This window comes from Bombus vosnesenskii, unplaced genomic scaffold (genome assembly GCF_011952255.1).
Source record: "Bombus vosnesenskii isolate JDL3184/JDL3185 unplaced genomic scaffold, Bvos_JDL3184-5_v1.1 scf7180000016261, whole genome shotgun sequence".
In the NCBI taxonomy this organism is placed as follows: Eukaryota; Metazoa; Arthropoda; class Insecta; order Hymenoptera; family Apidae; genus Bombus; species Bombus vosnesenskii.
The window spans coordinates 4,389,580-4,409,563 of NW_022884330.1; the positions used below are offsets into that span (position 1 = coordinate 4,389,580).

Genomic DNA, 19,984 nt, shown 5'->3' on the forward strand with positions numbered 1-19,984 from the left:
TATTTTAAACAATAATTATTTCCCAGTTTCGCGAACCACTTCATTATGCGTCCTGAAAGCACGCACGGATATTCTTCATCAGAACGGACGTGAACGCTTTTTCATCAGCACGTGATGTTGTGTTCTCAGACGAGCTCGTTACTTTCGACTTTTGCCAGGATGCTTTTAATCATGGTTCCAGGAAATCTAAAACTAAAGCTCGTAAGCGTATAATTGACGTAATTTCGCATGCAAATATTCGACGCTGGTTGAACATTAACGATGCTTTCGTATCGCCAGATGAAACCACGAAGAAGGTAATAACCGGTGATTTCAAAAATCCTAATGGAACTCATTAACATTAACGCAAAGAGAGATTCAGTTTAACATTTATTTTACAGCTGTTTGCGCTGACATGTTTAAATTTTTCCATTAAACGAAACTTGTCTTGTTCTATTTTTTACTTTTTAGTTCTTTGTTTAATAAAAGTCGAGGAATCTTCAAGTTAAATCTCGAACAATCTATTTCGATAATCACAACGACAAAAATAAAACTCTATCGAAAAGTTCTATCGTATGTGGATATTAATTATATAGATATCGCATCGTATAATTACACAACTAAAATTAAAGTTGTCACGTATCAGAAACTATTTCCTTTCTGTGTGGATTCTAAATGTAGTTGCGCATAAATGTTGAAGCTAGAAACATCGAAGATCGATTGTTGGTTCGTTCATGTTGGACACGATGATGGAACGAAAACTGCGGGCCAGGAAGACTCTCCCTGATTTTGCTGACATTTTGTCCGTGAAATGCACGAGTTACAAGTTAGATTTCGTTAAAATTTCACGGTGCGTCTGTCACAGACACAGAGCCGGGTCTAACGGCGAAACAAAAGAGCGATCTGGGCGGCCAACCACATGAGGCATTTCTGAAAAATGGATAGAATTCAAAAGTGGTCTGCCTATTCCCTCTACTGTCACCCCTGGAATTTTTACTTTTCCGTGGAACGCATTTTACCCTCCGGTTCCAGACGAACCGTTTGGCTCACTTTGTCGAACTGTGCCTGAGAAGTTTATCAAATATCCTATCTGATGTAATCTTGTTTTCGAAAATGGCGAAGGAGATCGAAGATCAAAGGATCTGCATTCTTCCTCGATAGCGATCTCTTGTTCTTTCTGTCCTTTCATTTATTTTTATTAAGCCGTCTTTGATGTCTATATATGTAAAAAATGTTAGTCACTTTAGTTCTTTCAGGAATGTTAGGTTGTCGTTTCTGAGAAGCGCAGTATTTTAAAGTCATGACAGAAGAGTGGACGAGAAAATTGGTCTTCAATATGTAAAATGTACAACGAATGTAAGGTCTGAGGTTTATACTTGTAATTGATGCTCTGATACGTATGCTCTTTGTACGATTTGTTCCTTTGATATGCTAGTGCAATTCGTCTATATTGCCTAGCTTTGATTCACACACTTCTACGCTATGGTTCTATAACCGTCCTACTTTCTACCTCTGTTTTTAGATCGTTCTACAACAACTTATTACCTCACCAACACATTCGTATCCTCATACGTTTGATTTTAAAACACTCGTACAATTTTGTGTCGTATCGCTGACCTTTCTTTAGAAATTATCTCTTCCACATACTTTCGTAAAACTCTTCTGCTTCACGGTATAGTATGTAACTTGTCACCGTCGCTATAAATACAAGGTTCGCTCTTCTCCTCGAATAATTGCAACCTATTAAATCTCTCCAAAGTTACAAATTTAGAATATAATATGAAGTTACTCTCTTCTATAATACGGCCTTCGTGAATCGAGCGTAGGAACAGACGAGTAAGATTGATCGATACAACATCGGTGAAAACCGCGTCGAACGGAGGATGGGAACTTCACACCTCCTGGATGAATCGACGATGACTTTTGAGCAGTTGGAAACAAGGGAGGTGGTTGCGATGGAAATCGTACGTATCCGCGCTTCCTCAAAGGCATCCTTCGGACACAATAGCTCCCATGCATAATAGAGTGCCTAGATTTAGGTTCAGCGCAATGGCTTTAGGGTCGACGGAGGCGAATGAGACGGTTAATTACCTCGGCAAATTAAGTGGAAACAGTCTGATTAGTGGTAGCTGTCTGGCTCCTGACGGTATTCCGCAAGTGGCCGAGCACCTAGCCTCCACCTCTGATCCTTCTGTTGTATGCACATCCTTTATAGGCGTGTGAAGAGGACAAGGGGTCCAGGGGAGGAAGAGAGAATTAGATGGTCGAGTGGTTGGAACTCTAGAAGCTCAATTTAGTGGTTGATACGCTCCGCCCTCACGAATCGTAGTCTACCAAGCTCAGCTTTGGTATCTCAAGCGAATGTTGTTGATATATTTCGCCTATCAACCATGATATATACAGATAAACTATGAGAAATAGAATAAATGGTTACTATTATTCTAATATCGGTTGCATAGCGAAACGAAATAGCTTTCTATTGCAATTAAATATTCTTCTTTCTACATTTTTACAGTAAAGTTTTGCACAGAATTGTTTTAATTACATAACGCATAAAATAAGCGTATCGTAAAATATGAAAAGCGGAAACGCGTACACGCAAATCGACGATTGCAATTTCAGGAGGTGGCTAGCAAATATTGATGAACATCGTGCGATGAGACCCGGTACTGACCACCTGCTGGCTCTTGGAAGCCGATAGCGACGACCATGAGTTCATGCAAGCCGACCCTGAGGTCTTGAAAGCTGATACCATCACCCCAAGTGTCACGAGACACGACACCTATGATAATAGGATCATAGCGGTGGTAATCGACTATTTCGCGGTTTTCGAGGTTACCGCCATCAGTTCGGGATTTCGTAGGATAAACATCGACGATAGAACGATATCTGATAGTCGGCAAGGATCATTGAGCTCACTCCATCAATTCTGAATTTAGAGAAAACGCCAGTTCCAAACTTGATCGGAATCGACAACCGTTACAAGGCTCTACGCCTTCATTCGACGGTTCTGAGAGTACTTTAACTAGCGGAATATACTCAATGATTCTACAAGGCAACGATGACGATTTCGAATCCTCCAAACTCAAGAACTTGAATTTCCGAGTCTAAGGAACCTCGATGATCGCACGACCCAGTAACGGCAACCTTACAGTCCTAATCGATAACAGGAACCTTATGGTCGCGGAATCTGATAGTTATGACCTCGCATGACACCGAAGTTACCGGCATCGGACTCGTACCGCCACGGGATCATCAATATCAGGTGTCGTCAATCTCCAAGTCTCCGATGTCGTAACTTGTCACCCTGAGGTTAACAATAGCGGTCTTCTGTGACCGATAAACGAGGAGTATCCTTCTTCGGAGGTCAGAAGTGATATTATAGTACTCCAAGATCCGTAGGGGCGAGATTGCCACGTTCGACCGGTACGAATGTTAAAACTTAATGAATTCATTTCAGTTACGCGAACAGAACACTCCGCGAGCGGATAAATACTTAAAGAATCCGTCTTTTCTTCGCACTCGTACTGACCTGTAAATCAAACGATCATTAATTCATGCATCCGCGAGGAGAAGCTCTCCCTGGATAGATGAAACGTTATTTCTTATTTACGTGAATCATCGCGGCATGTTGGATATTTCAAGAGAATCGCATCTCGAAATATCCAACAAATGGAACAAGGAGTCGCTCTGTATATATATTCATATATATGTATAATTGTATTTCATATATTTATACATCCTAGAACAGAGGAATACGTGGAAATCCAGTTAAAAGGGATACTTTTGAATAAATAAGCCGCGAGTGAATCGAAGCAGTCGTTCCGGGGATATTAATTTTCTATGGGGCGCCTCAAAGATCTTCACTGAATGAAATTAGTACGGTCATCAATATTCCATGCTCCGTTAATACCATCGTGTCGATTATTAGCGAGTTAGGTATCCAATTGAATATTCCGCGCCAATGTAATTACGGTATCCCGTTGGCTGTCAGCCGTTACATAATCGCTGGATGGGTTACGCCTACCCCTGAACTAATTAATTAGCCGTTTCAGTGTCTCCGCTGGTGGAGAAGGAGGAGCACAGAGTGTATCGACGGACGATAGTACATCGGTACTTCGATACTTTTAGATTCACGCTCTCCCTCTCTCTCTTTTTCTCTCTGCGCTTCGGCAGATATCGATTGAGACACAGAGGTGGAAAGAGGACAAAAGATAGGGGAGAGAATGCTACGTACAAATGTACATGTTGTTGCGTTATGCAACGTGACACGCGGCCCATTGTGCACCTCTAAAAAGGAATATAATATGAGGGCGTAGACGGTGCGACGCGACTCCTCGGATGCGATGTTATGTAACGCGAGATGTCACGCTGCATTGTTATAACGAGATATTAATAGCAAGCATTTGTAGATGGAAGAAGGGACGGGTCAAGCTTTTTAGTGACAGTAACGCTAATGTCCGCGTGAAATAAAGAGCCTGGATGTTTAATTTTATTTCACGCGTTTTGTTGTTAGAGACTTGCCTGTAAACGGCTGACTTAAGCGAGTGTAATGAATTCAGGGACGTGATATACATCTGAATTCCCGAAACTGCTTCTTGGATGTTTGCTTCGTATTTTTAGCGAAGTTTGAAGTTCATTTCTTTGGTAAATTGTGTGGGCGAAAGGATAAAAGAAGTCGAAGTAATACAATTGCATTTCTGTGCATCTTATTCCTGTGCACATTGTTTTTAAAGAGGATTTTTTTGAAACTCTAATAGGATTCACCGCACCTATTATGCTGGAGGAGGAAGGCGAGTAAGAACAAACTTCGTGTAATAATCCCTGCAATTACCTGCTCGTTCCAAGGTATTACACATAATAGAACTATACAAAAGACCTTTCCTCAACGGGAAAAAATTAATTATCCTGCATACATATAGTGTAATTAATTGCACATACGCGTCGAGCAAAAAAATATTTTTTAAATATATTTCTCATGGGTTTGTTATTTACGTAAAATATTCTATTGACATTTTCCAAATATTAGTGGAATACTAGTAATATGAATATTGATATATATAAAACATTCTATAAATATTAATAGAATATTTTACATAAATATTTTAGCCGAGCGACTAGTTAGACGAAAATTACCAACGTATAAAATGCGCTTATGCATTCGTATACATGTAAAGCGACGTCGAAAATATTCAACAACTTCTTTAACAACAGCGTGATAAATAACGGGACAAAATCAAAGTTCACTTGGGTCTACATGCACTTCCATAGTAAAGATATGGTAAGCACGGAAAATACTACGAATTTCACATAGGCAAATATCTACGATCATCGAATTTATCATACCTCAAACCACTTCCCGTGAACCAACCCTAATATCAACGTGTTTCCACACAACGAGACCCACCACTTACACCATCGTTACCGCCACATCAGACCATATCGCCACGCCGCGAGGGGCCGAGTTTTACGCTCGTTAGGGGCACTTGTCGCGGAATTTTACGGAATCCACATTGCGTGTACGCGTTTTATAGCACGCGATAATCGCGCGAACCCGCGCGATGCCGGTGGCTTAAGGACAAAGAAAATCGCACGACGATTAACCGTAGGAGTCCGTGTGTACGCGGAATTAGCATTGTAATTGCGGAGAGTGAGGTTGCGGTTCGACCAGTACCGTGAACCACCTTCGCTTCGCCCTCCAGCCACCCCTTCCGCTCACCCTATGGCCAGCAACCGCTGTCGCGCCGCCATCGTAAAACGCAGGCTGCCGTACGCGGCCCGATCGACCTGTGCTGACCTATCCTAACCCGCTTTGCGGCCCGACCTAACCTTCCGTTCGAAAGGGGAAAGCTCGATGACCGAGCGGTCCGTGGATGCTTGAGTCCGGCTCGTTTGCCAGCCGGTGTATCGCGATTTTCATCGTTCCCCCCGTCGATCGATACATTCAGACATTTAGAAGTGGCAGGCGACGTTTAGTACCCGGTATTATCGATCCTTTTCGACGATGCCACGGTATCGGTGGCATCTTATGACCATAAGTCAGAGGATAATGGTCGATAGCCTGGAATTTTTCGATTGGGAGCGTTAATTTTCCACTTACTTGGCTATATTTGTAAAAATATAAATTTGCATAAGGTTCTTAACTCCTCAGGATGATTTTAATAAAGTTAATTTTCGGAGGAAAAAAAAAAGAAATGGACGAGGAAAGAAAATGGTCGATAAACACGGAGTCGTATTGTTGGAAACACTTTATAGTTTCCTTGTTTCTAAGAAAATTACAGAAAGACTGCTGACTCTTGCTGACCATAAATATCGATCGGACGTGGAAACTCGTTTAAAATGCATTAGCGATTAGACGTGTTCACAGACCTCGCATCATAAAGTTGTGAAATAACAGCATACGTTTGAAGTACGTATACACTCGAAGTAAACATTCTCAATTAAGATTCCCCTCTTGATATTTACTCTCTTAAAACATCAAAGGATTTGAGAAAGTACAACGCTGCTAAACCTATTTGTTTTTCAACAAATGAAACTTCATAACGTTGTTAATGCTTTAACGTTTAATTCCGTGGAAAAATGAAGAAATCTCGTTGCTTCGTAGAATCAGAATTGCCGAGTTTTCTTCGTTCTGAGAATTAACGTGAAACTCACCATGTGTATACAACAAGAACACCTTAACATGGGTACGTACATACGTCTTAGTGGCGTCGCATCAGGTCTTACCCGATCGAATTGGTAATTAGTCTCAGTTGGCAAGTATAACGATGCTTCCACAGCGACAGCACCGATGTTGTAGCCTTGGTGTGTCATGCGGGACGATCGTATAACATCAGGGTCTAGCAATATATCTGTATGTGTGTATATGGGAATTAACGTCTCACTATCGTCTATCTTCCAATTTGCCAAAGTATCTGTCCTTACTTACTCGTGCAAGTGAGGCTCCGCCTATTTAATAACGTATGGAATTCTGAGTGACAAATTTTGTTACTCGTTCATTATCACTTTGTGTCACTCAAAGAGTTCTACGTTTATGCCTCTTAGCTCTTACGTATATCATGCTCTTCCAATTTCAGGCTGACTATCCTGCACGTTGCGGGTCTCACTACTAAGATTCGCCGCATGCAAAAGGACGTGTGTCGTCAAATACCAATTATTTGGGACCAGATCTACGATGACTTCGACTTAACGATTTTTAGGATGGTCGTTTCGTTTTGGATTTTCCTTCACTACACCAGCGTCTCGATCATTAAATGGCCATTATAAATCTAACCTGTTTTCATATACGCGTATAGTTGAACATAGCTCTACATACAGCAGACGTAGCAAAAGTATCGCACCGACACGATTCGGGCACTTCCTGTTCACTCGGCGTGTTTGTACAGCTTTATAAACCGCTTTGAAAGTAACGCTCCAAGGTATCGGAATTCTTTCTCCCGTCTACCCTTCCCGGCGCGCCTGCATAAAGTGGAAGATGCCTCACGAGCATCGCGGTGAACCGTACCCCATCCGGCTTTCTTCTTTCCGCAAATATGTAGGTTACTCCTTTTGCTTGGTTATTTCTTCGGCGAATTTCGATCCGTAGAACTTTCAGATATACCGTTCGAAGTACCGTGCTCGGTTTCCAGCGAAGGATTGTTTAACCTAAGTCGTACAGATACGAACACGAGAGGTTAAAAATTTCAGATATTTTTAAAGAGTAGAAAGATGTCGTCGAAGCAAGTCTTTGTAAATTTCATCCCTCTTTGAAACTAACTATCCAATTATCTTTCACTTGTTTTGGAAAAAGATGAAAATTTTAATAGTTTTCATGAAATTTCATTTCGAAATCTGTTTTACACGGTTTATAGTGCGTTAAAAGTCGAACAACAGAGTTTTATTATACTCGTTTTCGATATTCGTTCTTTCAATCTTTGAGGTTTTTCGGATATTTTAAATTCCATATTCTTTGATCAAGTATTTTACGTGAGTAGAATGTTCGCTATTGATATTTCATCAGTGATGAAGCTACATCGACGCAATTTTTATCGGAGAATTTACCCCCGGCCTATATCGAGTTACGTTCGCGGATTTCGGATGTTACAGAGTTATTTCTGATGCGCCTTGTATATTCGAGTTTGGTTTCCTCGTTTGTACAATAGCGGAACCGCGAAAGTGTATACACGCTATCTTTGTGAACATACGTATACTAATTACGAGTCAGTGTGCATCGATCACTGTTGCAGCTCTCCGCTCCTAAAGTAATTAGCGTAAATAGAACCGTCCGCGATAATTAACTATATATATATATCGCCGTGCTATTCGACTATGGTTACCTCTGACTTTGCTGAACTCACCGCCGAACGTAATTCTTAACTTTTCCAATTGTGTTTGCGCAAAGATTTCGAGTAACGAAGGTAAATACTAAATGCCAGATTGCATAGTTTTACGCGATTACGAAACTAAACATTTTGTTGCAGCGAAACGTGAAAAATTTCAGCAAAGAATTTCACGTTACGATACCACGAGTATTAAATATTTTAGTTCAAACGAAAGTAACGTAACTTGGAAATGGAGAATTTTTGAACAACTTTGCATTACCTGGAATGCTATGTATTTTATAAAAAATTACCAACGTAGTTTACGAGGTAAATATTTGATGTCTGCGGTGCGCACCGAGACCGTGTGTTTCTTTAGTTGTTGAGTTTTCTACTTGAAATTGATTGAGATCCCCGGGCTCAAATAAAATCATGGTTTCGTATAATCATCTCGATCCCGACCAATTATCCGTGTATTTATACCCAATAAGAGGCCCGTAAACCTCATTTATAGTATCGCGTGGTAAGCCAACATTGATACCTTCGATATATGCGATCCACGTGGAATCTCGATATCCTCTATCTCCCAATAACCATTAACCGTGATTCTTATCAATCTAAATTTAACCAGAATTCAATATCGCGTTTACCATAATCACGTAAATTAACGTTCTTCAAAGTATTAAACTTTGTTAGCACTTGACACAATGGACGATCATCGGTTTAAGTAATTCTTGATACTTTTCTTCGCTTTGCAGAAGCAAGCGAACGTAAATTGCAGGAACGTAAATTGAAACACAGAATCTGGTATCGAGCTACAGTTTGATATATAAATCGTTACAGCTTGTCTGCCTCTTCGTGACGTTCCATTAAAGATCGATGAGGTAAATTGTGAAAGAAATCACGAGCAATTGGGCCGAGTTCGCAGTCAAAGAAGAAGGAATGATTATCATGGGGGATGATGGGAAAACGGCGACTCGTGGACAAGAATACCTCTCGCAATATTTCCTCGAAGGATAATTTCATGAACGGCGTACCGCGCTTCCTCGTCTGAATGAGTTTTTAAAAACGATTAAACTTGGCGCGGCATTGGTGGCCACGTTCAAGGTTTTTCATCCTCTTCCCACTGAAACACCTTTTCCTCTCGTTTAGGCCGACTTGGCCTCGGCCGCGGCAACGAGAGAAGAGAAAGAAGACTTTTTTATACAATCATGAAGGATTAATGTCGGCTGAAATGCGAAGAAGGAAGTTGCCACGAGCTGTTCGCCGGTTTTTACGATATACGAATCTTCTCAACCACCCCAAAGCTTCCCTCCGTTTTGCATCGCCATGGCGCGTCGCATCGCTTTAACGTTCCCTCCTGCTTTAGAATGTCGTAACCGGATCGTGGCCGAGCCTCGCCACGGATACCGGTGTCATTAGGCGGCAAGCTGTCTGAGTACTTTCTTCGAACGCCGGAAGTTTCTTTCTGGCTTGTAATTACGGGGAATCCTTCAGCCCTGCTTTGCTTAAACGAAAGTCTTCTTGGAAAGATACGATACCCCGTTCCATTTCTCCCTTAAGATTTGTAACCTGAACTCGGGCTAGTAGTTTAAAGAGAAAGAAGGCGCGAACGAATTTCCACTTCTAGATAACAAGTAAAAAGGTGGTAAATTGGCGTATCATTCCGGCCGCCCTACTTTCAGAACGCTTTACGTATAGCTATCGATCTTTCTTTTATCGTCTCGTTAACGTATAATTAGCTTCTTGGTTTTTTTATATCTTTCACTTTCATTAACTCGATCCATTTAAAATGAACGTCATTGATCGACACTCGAAATAGCGGAATTTGAAGCCTCGACAGATTTGATAAGCACATTCTGCGAACCACATCATTCGATCTTCAAATTAAACAATGCGACGCTTTAAAGAATTATAGATTTGGAGTGGATTCTAAAACGATCGGTGGAGATGTGAGACTGACGTTGACGTCAAGTTGACCCGTTCCAATTCGAGATCTGTTACAAGTCGACATCGAAATGGTCGTGATCGATGCTCTTTCCGGGATGTAGGCTGACGTAAAAAATATTCGACTGGTGGGCGGAACAAAAATGGATGATGGTCCCTTTCAATTCGTTTAACGATCGAATCGCGTAACATCGTAGCTGAATACACGTAGCCCCGTGTTTCTACCTCTCTCAGCTGCAATTAGCCAAGGCAGGTCTCTGCCTCCTATTTAAATCGAATCATTTACGGTATAACAGCTCCTGGATGATCCACTCGTGCCGGATAATTGGCTACGGCACGGAAACGAGCGGTCGATTTAATGCTAATAAATGATCCCTCGAATGGTTCTATCGATGAAAGGAAACGATTCTGCATCTCCTCGTTCCGGCCAAGAATACGGACCGCCTCGTCAGCCGTAGTTTCCTGATCAAAGGGATCGAACTCCCTTAGGTAAAGTAGAAGAAATGGGGGGGGGGGGGCGAACATTTGAAAGAAATCGAAGCGGAAGATTCCGAAGAGGGTGGATGAGAACGCGCAGGATTCCGGAGATGAGAAGTCAGATCGAAGAGATAATTAGCTGGCGAGCTTCCCTTGACAGAGTCCCTATAGGGAGAGTAAAATAGTAAGCTTGAGACGTGTACTGTGTTTGAGGGTTGACGGGCTGTTGCAGTGATCAAGGTATAAGTGGAAATTGCAGAATCGAGTCGGTGCGTTTGAGTGATCCTTTCACGAGGATTTAGCCTGTTCTCGATCTTGCTTTACTACAGTAATTTTTGACAAATATTTAATAACCGTACATTTTTTCTATAAATATTGAACTAGAAAATGGACGCTTCTTGTATTCATTAGCTTATCGTATATAAGTTTTCCATACAAATTTATGGCTATCAAACTTGAATTCACTTCGTAGGCAAGTTATATGGTTACCGGAGTTACAGAGAAGCGCATGGACATCACATTTGAGCATGTGAAAACGTTTTAACATATTTAGTAGTAATTACCACGGGGCTGAAGTTTTCAATAGTTCGGCGTTTATTCGTTGATGTTGATAGTCCGATAAACTTCTACTAATTGACAACTTCTTGAAATACCGATGCATTCGTTTGACCGTATTAAAAACCGGGCTCGAACGATCGTTGGACTTTTTAATAACACGTTCACTGCGAGTAGCCTTGTAATTTCCCGACGAGATTGCGAGTAAAAACGTCTCGTAATGTTACACGCGGAACAAAATTTAATCGGTTTGTAATTGCAGTTATACGGCCAAGATTTCGCTCGTTCGTTCGGCAAAAGTATGTTTTAGCCTAGTTAATCGTAGCCAGGAAATTATACGTAACTTGGGTTTTATGGCCCGCGACGCTTAAGTATTAAAAGAACGTGGAATGAAACGTCAGTTTGATGAAAACATCGTAGATTGGATTTCTCCTTCGTATCTTTTTACGTTCTCTTCATTTATAACAACAATTACGACTTCGATCGACTCGATGACCCGATTAATTGCAGCTTGCGGAGTTCGAAGTATTTGCAGTAGTATGTGGGCCGTATTTAGTCAGATGACACAGCTCCATCGGTTGCGATTGACGCAAGTAAATCGTTCTGAAATTGACTCAATATTGGACATTACTATTTTATTCACCGATTTAAGAGAACGTTTGACGTCGTATGTGAAGAAATAGATATTTTGAATATTGAATGACGTTTAGAATGACATTAAAATTAATTAATTATTATTATTTTTATATTTATTTTTGTAGGTACATTTGCAAAATATAGAAAATATATTTATTAAAAATATTGGGATACTTAAGGAAGACGGAAAAGTTCTACAAACAGTAACACTAATCTTCGATAGATTTCTAACCGTTTTTCCTATTTTTATCGTCGACCCACTTTCCGATTACTCATAAACTGTCACTTACTTGTCAATTACAAGCCATCACTCGCAAAACGTTTACCTCCTTTTCGTTTACTGTAATATCCGCTATTAGAGTTCAGGTTTCCAATTCCCATCGGTTATGCATATTTAAAGCATCTGATTTTCCTAAAAGTAAGAATCAGTGAGAAATATCCACTTATTAGTCGTAAATTATTAAGATTTCTCTCGCATACTCTTTCTACTATTAAAATTCCTCAGTGGTTATCAATTTACAATTTCTTACGTCCAATGTATTTCTTTCTACGACTAAATATATCTTCCATCTATTTGTCAACCAATTTCCACCAATTTCTTCTGACTTCTCCAGGTTCTGAGTACCTGCTTTCGCTGTTATCTCATTCGCGTTAAGATCCCCTGGGCAATGGTAATCCCGATGCAGACAGAGCAAGGACAAGAGTAAAAACGCGATCTCCAGGGTGAACGGGTAACGCGGATAATTAGCGGAGTTTATTCAAATAATTTGTGTTCGCATGAAGAGAGTCGCGGGTCCAAGTTGAAAGTTGAAATGGCGACGTGCATCGGAGAGACGCGTTCTACGCGGAACGTTGGGACTAAGTCGAGCATCGAGCGATAGACAAGCTCGTGGGGACTAATCAAGTGGCATGGCGGATAATCATACTCGCTCTCGCAACTAGGAAATCCACGCTCAGATCGAGTTTGCTCTTTCAACAATCGGATAATAATTGTCCTGGTTAATGAACCATGGAGGAATGCCGCTTTCCACTGTTATTGGATTTCCTGATCCGTTGCGGCGTTTCTTGCGCTCGTCGAACGAAGTTTCGTCCCAGAATGATGACGTTTAAAAATTGTCTATGCAGTCATCATGAAAAATGCTGGCATAAGAAATGATCGCTACCGTTGTTATTCGATCGTGTATTTCATGATGTTTCGACTTGTAGCCAACTGTAATTAACAAGATCGTTGCAAAAGTTTCGCTGTTGCAGTATTAGTGTACAAATTATTAAGAACTGGTTGTTTTTAGATAATCGTGAAGTCTCTTGATTTATGATTCGTGGAAATTTTAATTACAGAAAATATCGTGAGGTAAAATGTTGCGCATTTATGGTAATTAAAATTAGAATGGTAAAACTTGTATTTATCTAAAGCTGGATTTCGAATTATTCTCGTTGGTGTCTATTTTTTTCTACTTTTCCTTATCGCGAATTAATTTCATAACGCAATATCGTTGAAACGAAATTTAACAGAAGCACGAGCATTTATGCCGTTCGTAGCTAAAATTGATATTTGCACGATATAACGCTGACGGCGGTGTATACTTTCCAGTACATCATATAATCCCCTTGAATTTCTGTGTGTTAATTTCGATCTCATAATGTGCCACGGATTAGCGGTTACTAATGCCCGGAGCAGACACGTCTGGCTCGATAGCCATTACTCTTCCGGAATACGTGCACGTATGCGATCTGACGGTTTCTCCGAAGAAACGTAGCCGTGCTCCATTCGATAGACGAGCAAGATGGATCATGACGGATGATCGGGTTGCCAAGAAAATGCGAGCCACCTGCAAGAAACCGACACTGCCACGAATCGAACAACCGAAAGGATGCTTCTTTTCACGCGATCATCTTTTCCCTACGTTTTTCTACGGAATACGCGATGCTTTTTATGACGTACGACATGAAACTTGACAGCGGCTATGCAAAAATCGAAGTCACGTTCAGAGGGTATTAAATTTGACGCGATTGATATTAATGGATAAAATAAAAAATCGATGCACTTTTTTCTCTTTTGAAATATTCCTTGATTGAATTTTTCCCGAGTGATTTTAATCAAATTTTAATTTCGTAGAAAGAGATCGTATTTCTATTTATTATGTTTTGTCAAACATATCCTATTTAATCTTGTTTGTTGTAGTTTTATTAAGACGCATATACCGAATCAATATTCCATTAGACCGTCGGTACAAATAACGTTAGATCCGAGCTACGCGTGTGTCAGTGACAAATTAATCGACATTCCACGATGCGTTTAACATGACGCCGAATCATGAGATCTGTTTTGCGCGTATGAGTTTCCAAATTTCATTTGCATTCGATGCATATGACTACATACCGTTTCGAGAAACAGAATATAATTTGCATCAGTTGAAACTAGTAAATACGAATGCAATCGAATTTCGAAAGTGCTATTACGTTTTCGACGATACAGAGGGATCATTGGATAATCAGTTTTCTTCGAGTAGTTTTATCACCGTTATTATCTATTTCTATACAAATTTCTAGATTATTTTCCTAAATGGTGATATTTCTTGCTGGTTTATTTTAAAATATTCCTTAATGCTATTTAGATGATTGGAAGTTACATTAACCCAGAGAATAATATCGTTTACGGTGTCGAATAAATCGCCTTTCTGAATTATTATCGTTGCTGCGATAACGTTTTGACAACAACGTTTATTTACGTCATTAGCGCTGCGTGACGCTCGGACTTATTAATTTCTCGACGAAAATGTTATTTAATTAAACGCTGCTGTTAATGGCGTGTACACGAAATATATCCAACCTTGGGGGAAATTAGCACGTTATCGGTCAGTAGAATCTCAGCTGTAAGGGTGCCACGGAACTACCCTTACACACTGTTATCTACCGCGTCCTTATCACGATACGAGTGCCCAGTTATGCACTGTCGACGCTATACGAACATAGCGGTAGTTTAAAATGATCGTAAACGACGATACGGAAGACGTGTCGTATGGGTAATGGCTGTTGTTAAAGAACGTCGATTGTCGAACGATCTTTTCGCGACACAATCTTTGTTCCTCAAACACGTATTGTCATGAAAACTGTCGCGAAAATCGAGCAAGTCGATTCCAAGGAATTCGTACTCATAACACGTTCAACAAAAATCTTATAGACTTGCTTTATTATCTAACCGAGACGTCACGTCGAGTCAGCAATAACTTGGCGTTACAAAAGGCTACTAAAAGTTAGTCTAAGTGACGATAAAAATTCATTAAACTCAAGGCAATATCTGGTTGCAATTGATTTGCAAATAAAAGCAATGATTTTCTCATTGAGTAACTGTAGATGATTAATATGGAAAAAATCGTAGAACAGACGCTTCCCAACGTGTCGTATCTAAAACTCCGTTCGGACGAGTTTGCATTCTCGCACTTTCGTGATAATGAGCGCACGGTTTCGGCCGCTTCATACATTAATTCATCATTTTAATACAGATGATCGATATTTCGAGTGGAAAGTCATTGAGTACATTGAATTTTCAACGTGTTTCATGAAAAACTGCCTTTGAATCGATCAATGCACCACGCTCGTAAACGGTACGGTCGAATGGTCCACACGAATCAAACCCGTCTCTTTCCCTGCCGAGCCTCTCTTGATATTGCGAAACGAAATGTCGCTTGGATGACATCAAAGCGATTTCCAACGAAAAATTTATGAAGTTGATACGTTGGTATTTGATATTAATTAACTTCATCGAGCGTCCAGCTTGATGATCGTCACTGTACATTGGAATTCCTCGCAAGCTACGCGTGCATTACTTTGCGAGCATTATTGGAACGTGTTCATTTCGAATGACCTCAAAAAAACATGCCAATCGATGTCCATCAATGACATCTTTTATTATGTATTAACCTTTTACGAGAAACAGATCAGTTCACCATTAATTTCTCTTGGCAGCCAAATCGGTAAAATAATTAACATGGAAACTATTCAGCGCATAGGATTACGAATAAATGGATTTATGGCAGATGATCATCGGCTATCGTTTCCAAATAGTTTATCAAAATCTTGCATTAACACTGACGTAATTCCTCTAATTATTTCCACTTTCATATCTCAAGTAGAAACGATCGATAGAAATACGTTTCATGAAAAGAATCCTTACGTTTGCAACCAAAATTTTAGTCGTATTCTCCTTTTAGATTCCCCTAAAAATAACGAAGAGGAACGAACAGTGACAAAATAGAAAATAGAAAGAATGTCTGTAGAAAGCGATCGAATACTTAAAGCGTTGACTGTTACTACTGGCTGACTATAAATGGCGCGTTGCTACTTAACGTGAAGCTGTTTACCGTAACGTAGTAAAGTGCCCCTTCTCCGTTGTTATAAACTACGTGAAATATGGATCGTATCGCGGCGATTGCATCAGCGTGTATAGTAAGAAAGGAGCTAACCCCATTCCGGGAATATCTATGGCCCGAAGTGGGTACGAAGATCCTTTGACGATATGTATTTCGTATACATCGCATCGTTAAGCTTAAACGAATTCCCGTGATACATGACAGATTAGGTTAATTACCTTGCATGGTTTTCTCGCAACTATAAAGAGGAAGTTGAGCGAACGACCACTTTTCAAAGCCACGCAGTTATATGAAGGCATCACATTGAACAGGAAATGTGAGTTTTCCTTTTGTTTTGTCAGGAACTATCTTAACAAATGAATAGTTGCTTGGTTGATAATAATTACGTGAATCTTGTATGCTGATCTACTGAATCCAGAAATGTTAAGCGATAATTTTATGATCGTAGTATTTGTCTAGTATAATTATTATCGATAAAGAGGAAAATGGAAGTTCGACAAATCAGAAAATATTGTTAGGGAAATAGCACAGATCGAAATACGAAATTAGTTTTTCAAAAGTTCTAATGGTGTGATGGTACGATTTGGTGTAAACGATTAGCTAGAAACATGGGATTGACTCGATTAAAATCATACACACTCTAGCGAATTCTTTTAACGGGAAAACTGACGAAAGTGAAACACGTTCATTACGGTGATTGTTTTCGACCATTTGAATCGATAGGACAAACTACGAGTTACCAATTAAACTTCCGTCCAATATCCTGACAACACATTTTGCCGGACCTCTGTGCGCGGTGAGATTTTTTGTTTTGAATCTATACGTTTTTTAGCTTCTAAAATTTGAGCTTTAGAGATTGTAAACGTCACGCATTATTCAGGCGCACGAAATATCAACAAATGGAAAAATCCCTCTACTTTAATGTTTGCAACCTGATTCGTTTAATCCATTCGATCCGAGTTTTTCATTCGAAATAGTCCAAAATACACGATAATGGCTGGCATCACAGAAATTTCCACCCTTCGAACGTTGAGATATTAGAAAATTCTGCCTCAGCTGAGGAAAAAAAGCTACCGGCTTGAAATGTTACAACTAGGGGACGCTTTGAGTGCAGCGTGCATGACCAGAGGGTCTTCCGAGTAACTGGATGACGGCAAAACCGCAAATCCGGGACTGGTCCCGCGTCAATTCATTCGCACCCCGTTGAAGAGGAAAAGCTGTCGTTGTAATGGTAAAAACGGATCTTTGTCAGACTGTTCCGTTTTCGTCCGTGCGGAGAATGTCGTCCATCTCGGCCACACCCCTCGAATGTCGCTCGTTTCGTTGAGAATTCGACCCGTCGGAAGTCCACGGGGATAAGAAGAAAGTCCCTCACCGTGGAGAGGCAGAGCGATTGACCCGAGAGGTTAGCGGAGTCGGGTGATTTTTTCACGGAGGATCAACTTGTCCGCCATATTAATGACCACGGTGCTCGGATTATCCGTCGAGGTTACCCAGCGGTCTTCCTCCGAGCTGAAGCCAACTTTCTTGGAAAATTGATTGCGCTTCCACGAATCTCTCTTCTCTACTCCCCCTCTCTCTTCCTCTTCTCTTTCGCTGTGTCTTTTTCTATCCACCTTTCTATAGGGAGAAAAAAAACACGGCTCGAGAAAGAAAGGAAAAAGGAAGAATGGAAGACGACGTCTAGGGAGAACGGTGACGCAGTCATCGTTGAAGATGCCGAACGGGAATTCCTTTTCCCCGACACGATCGAGGCTAATTATTTTCGCCGAGTAACTCCCTTTAATTGGTGTTTTCTTATCGACTGTCCCCGAAGCGTTCGAAACACGAATTTCCGTTGTAGTAATTCAGTTTCGCGACTCTCTTTTGGGACGTGAAATCCCTCCTACTCGATCCAGAGTGGAACTTTATTACGAATGTCTCTTTGTTTCCCTCTTTAAGCATATTCCGTAGATTTCGTTAAAGGAGATCGTTAAGACAAGACCGGAGTTTCCTTAGTAGTCCAGGCCAGTGTTGTGCATCCGATGCACACGCCTCACACGCCGCACGTGATTATTAAATAACCTTTGACTCGCAATGGGCAAAGACTAATATTCAACACTGGTCCCAATTTTAGATACTTAAATATTGAATTTCTTATCTCAGACATAGATTTACGATAAAACGCTTTTTCTTAATTTGATTTGCTTTTTATTAATAATTTATTAATATATTTATTAGTAATAAATAAAGTAATATGTATGATACATATACATATATCGTCTTAATGAAATGAAATTAGATAACTATTGAAATTGAATTAATAAGATCTTTGTTCTCATTGAGAAATCTGTTGCTTGTCAATACTAGGTGTGATACTTCAGACTTATTTGGCAGTACGTATGTATGTAAGCAATTATTCTCGAAAATAGAAGTTTTAAAAACTGATTATCGTAATCGACTCGACGACGAACGATTAAAAAATTGTGTCAAAGTAGCAGTGTCGAATATCATACTCGATATTGACGAGCTCGTTAATGGGAAACAAAGTCTAGTATCTTATTAATTAAATTTCAACAGTTATTCAATTTCGTTTAATTAAAACAATATATGTACATATATCTGTTATGTATATATTAGTGTGTATATGTTATTAATAAAAACGAAATCAAATTTTTAAAAATTCTTCTATTATAAATCAATTAAGTAAGAACAAATCCATCCCATCAATTAAATTTTTCGATCAGTATTTTAAGCATTTACTATGGCGGCTCGCGTACAGCGTTAGGTTCCTAGTTTCGGTTCATTGCGAGTCAAAGGTTGCTGAGCCTGGATCTTCAGTTAATCGCTCAGATATCGGGGACTTGTGGAGGAAAAATACTGCAGAGCTACTTTGATACTGATACTGAAACTGCTACTGAAACGACGCAGCGATTACTTGAAAAGCTGTTCACGTTCAAAACGCAAACGTTGAATAACGGGCCAGAGAGGATGATTCTCTTATTGCCAGGATCTATGTTTAGTATTGAATTCTCGTCGGTCGAATTAATACTCGTCGTCGTGAATCGGCTTTACATCCAGACAAATTCTCTGAAGAAATGAAAACAAAGGAATTGGTATTGAGCTTGTTCCCTGTAACGGTTTCCTAGCTGCAGATATTGAATGTAAGGATTCTTAAAGAGAAGCATTCACGGTTGAAGAAACGCAGATTTAATTGTTAAGAAGGTCTTATTGTAAATCCGTCGGATTTTAAACAGGTTCGACTCGTGAAAATTTAAATAACACACTAGCGATTATATTTCGCTACTCATTTGGAGTTCTTTACTGTCGTTTATTTAATTTGAAGTCAAGCTCTACAGTATTAACGTTTTTCTTGGATTTTGTTACGTTTCCAATTTTCCGCCAACTTTGATGCTAATTTATTATATCAAATGTCGATTATTACGAATATGTGACAATTTAAATATTCACGTTGGTTGCATTTTAACGTCATAAATGCAACGAAATGGTTGGTAAAGGTAAAATGACATTGATAAAACTCGAAGTGATATTTCTCTCTACATTAGCTATCGATATGACAGAGTGATTGAACGCCATGGATGACGAGAGTGGAACACATTGTGATGGAAATCCCGTGTTGCGGGTAATCACGTGAATACGTAAAGCAAAAGTAGAACAGAACTTTATTATTTGATTAAATATCTATCGAGTAGAACTTTCGTTGAATTTCTACGTCGATAACGT

At 39.9% G+C, this 19,984-nt stretch overlaps 1 protein-coding gene across 1 annotated transcript in view; it reads left to right on the forward strand.

Annotated features, from left to right (window-relative positions):
- LOC117241649 (agrin-like) overlaps positions 1 to 19,984 on the forward strand; it is a 262,669-nt gene that overhangs the window by 122,958 nt on the left and 119,727 nt on the right. The window lies entirely within an intron of this gene.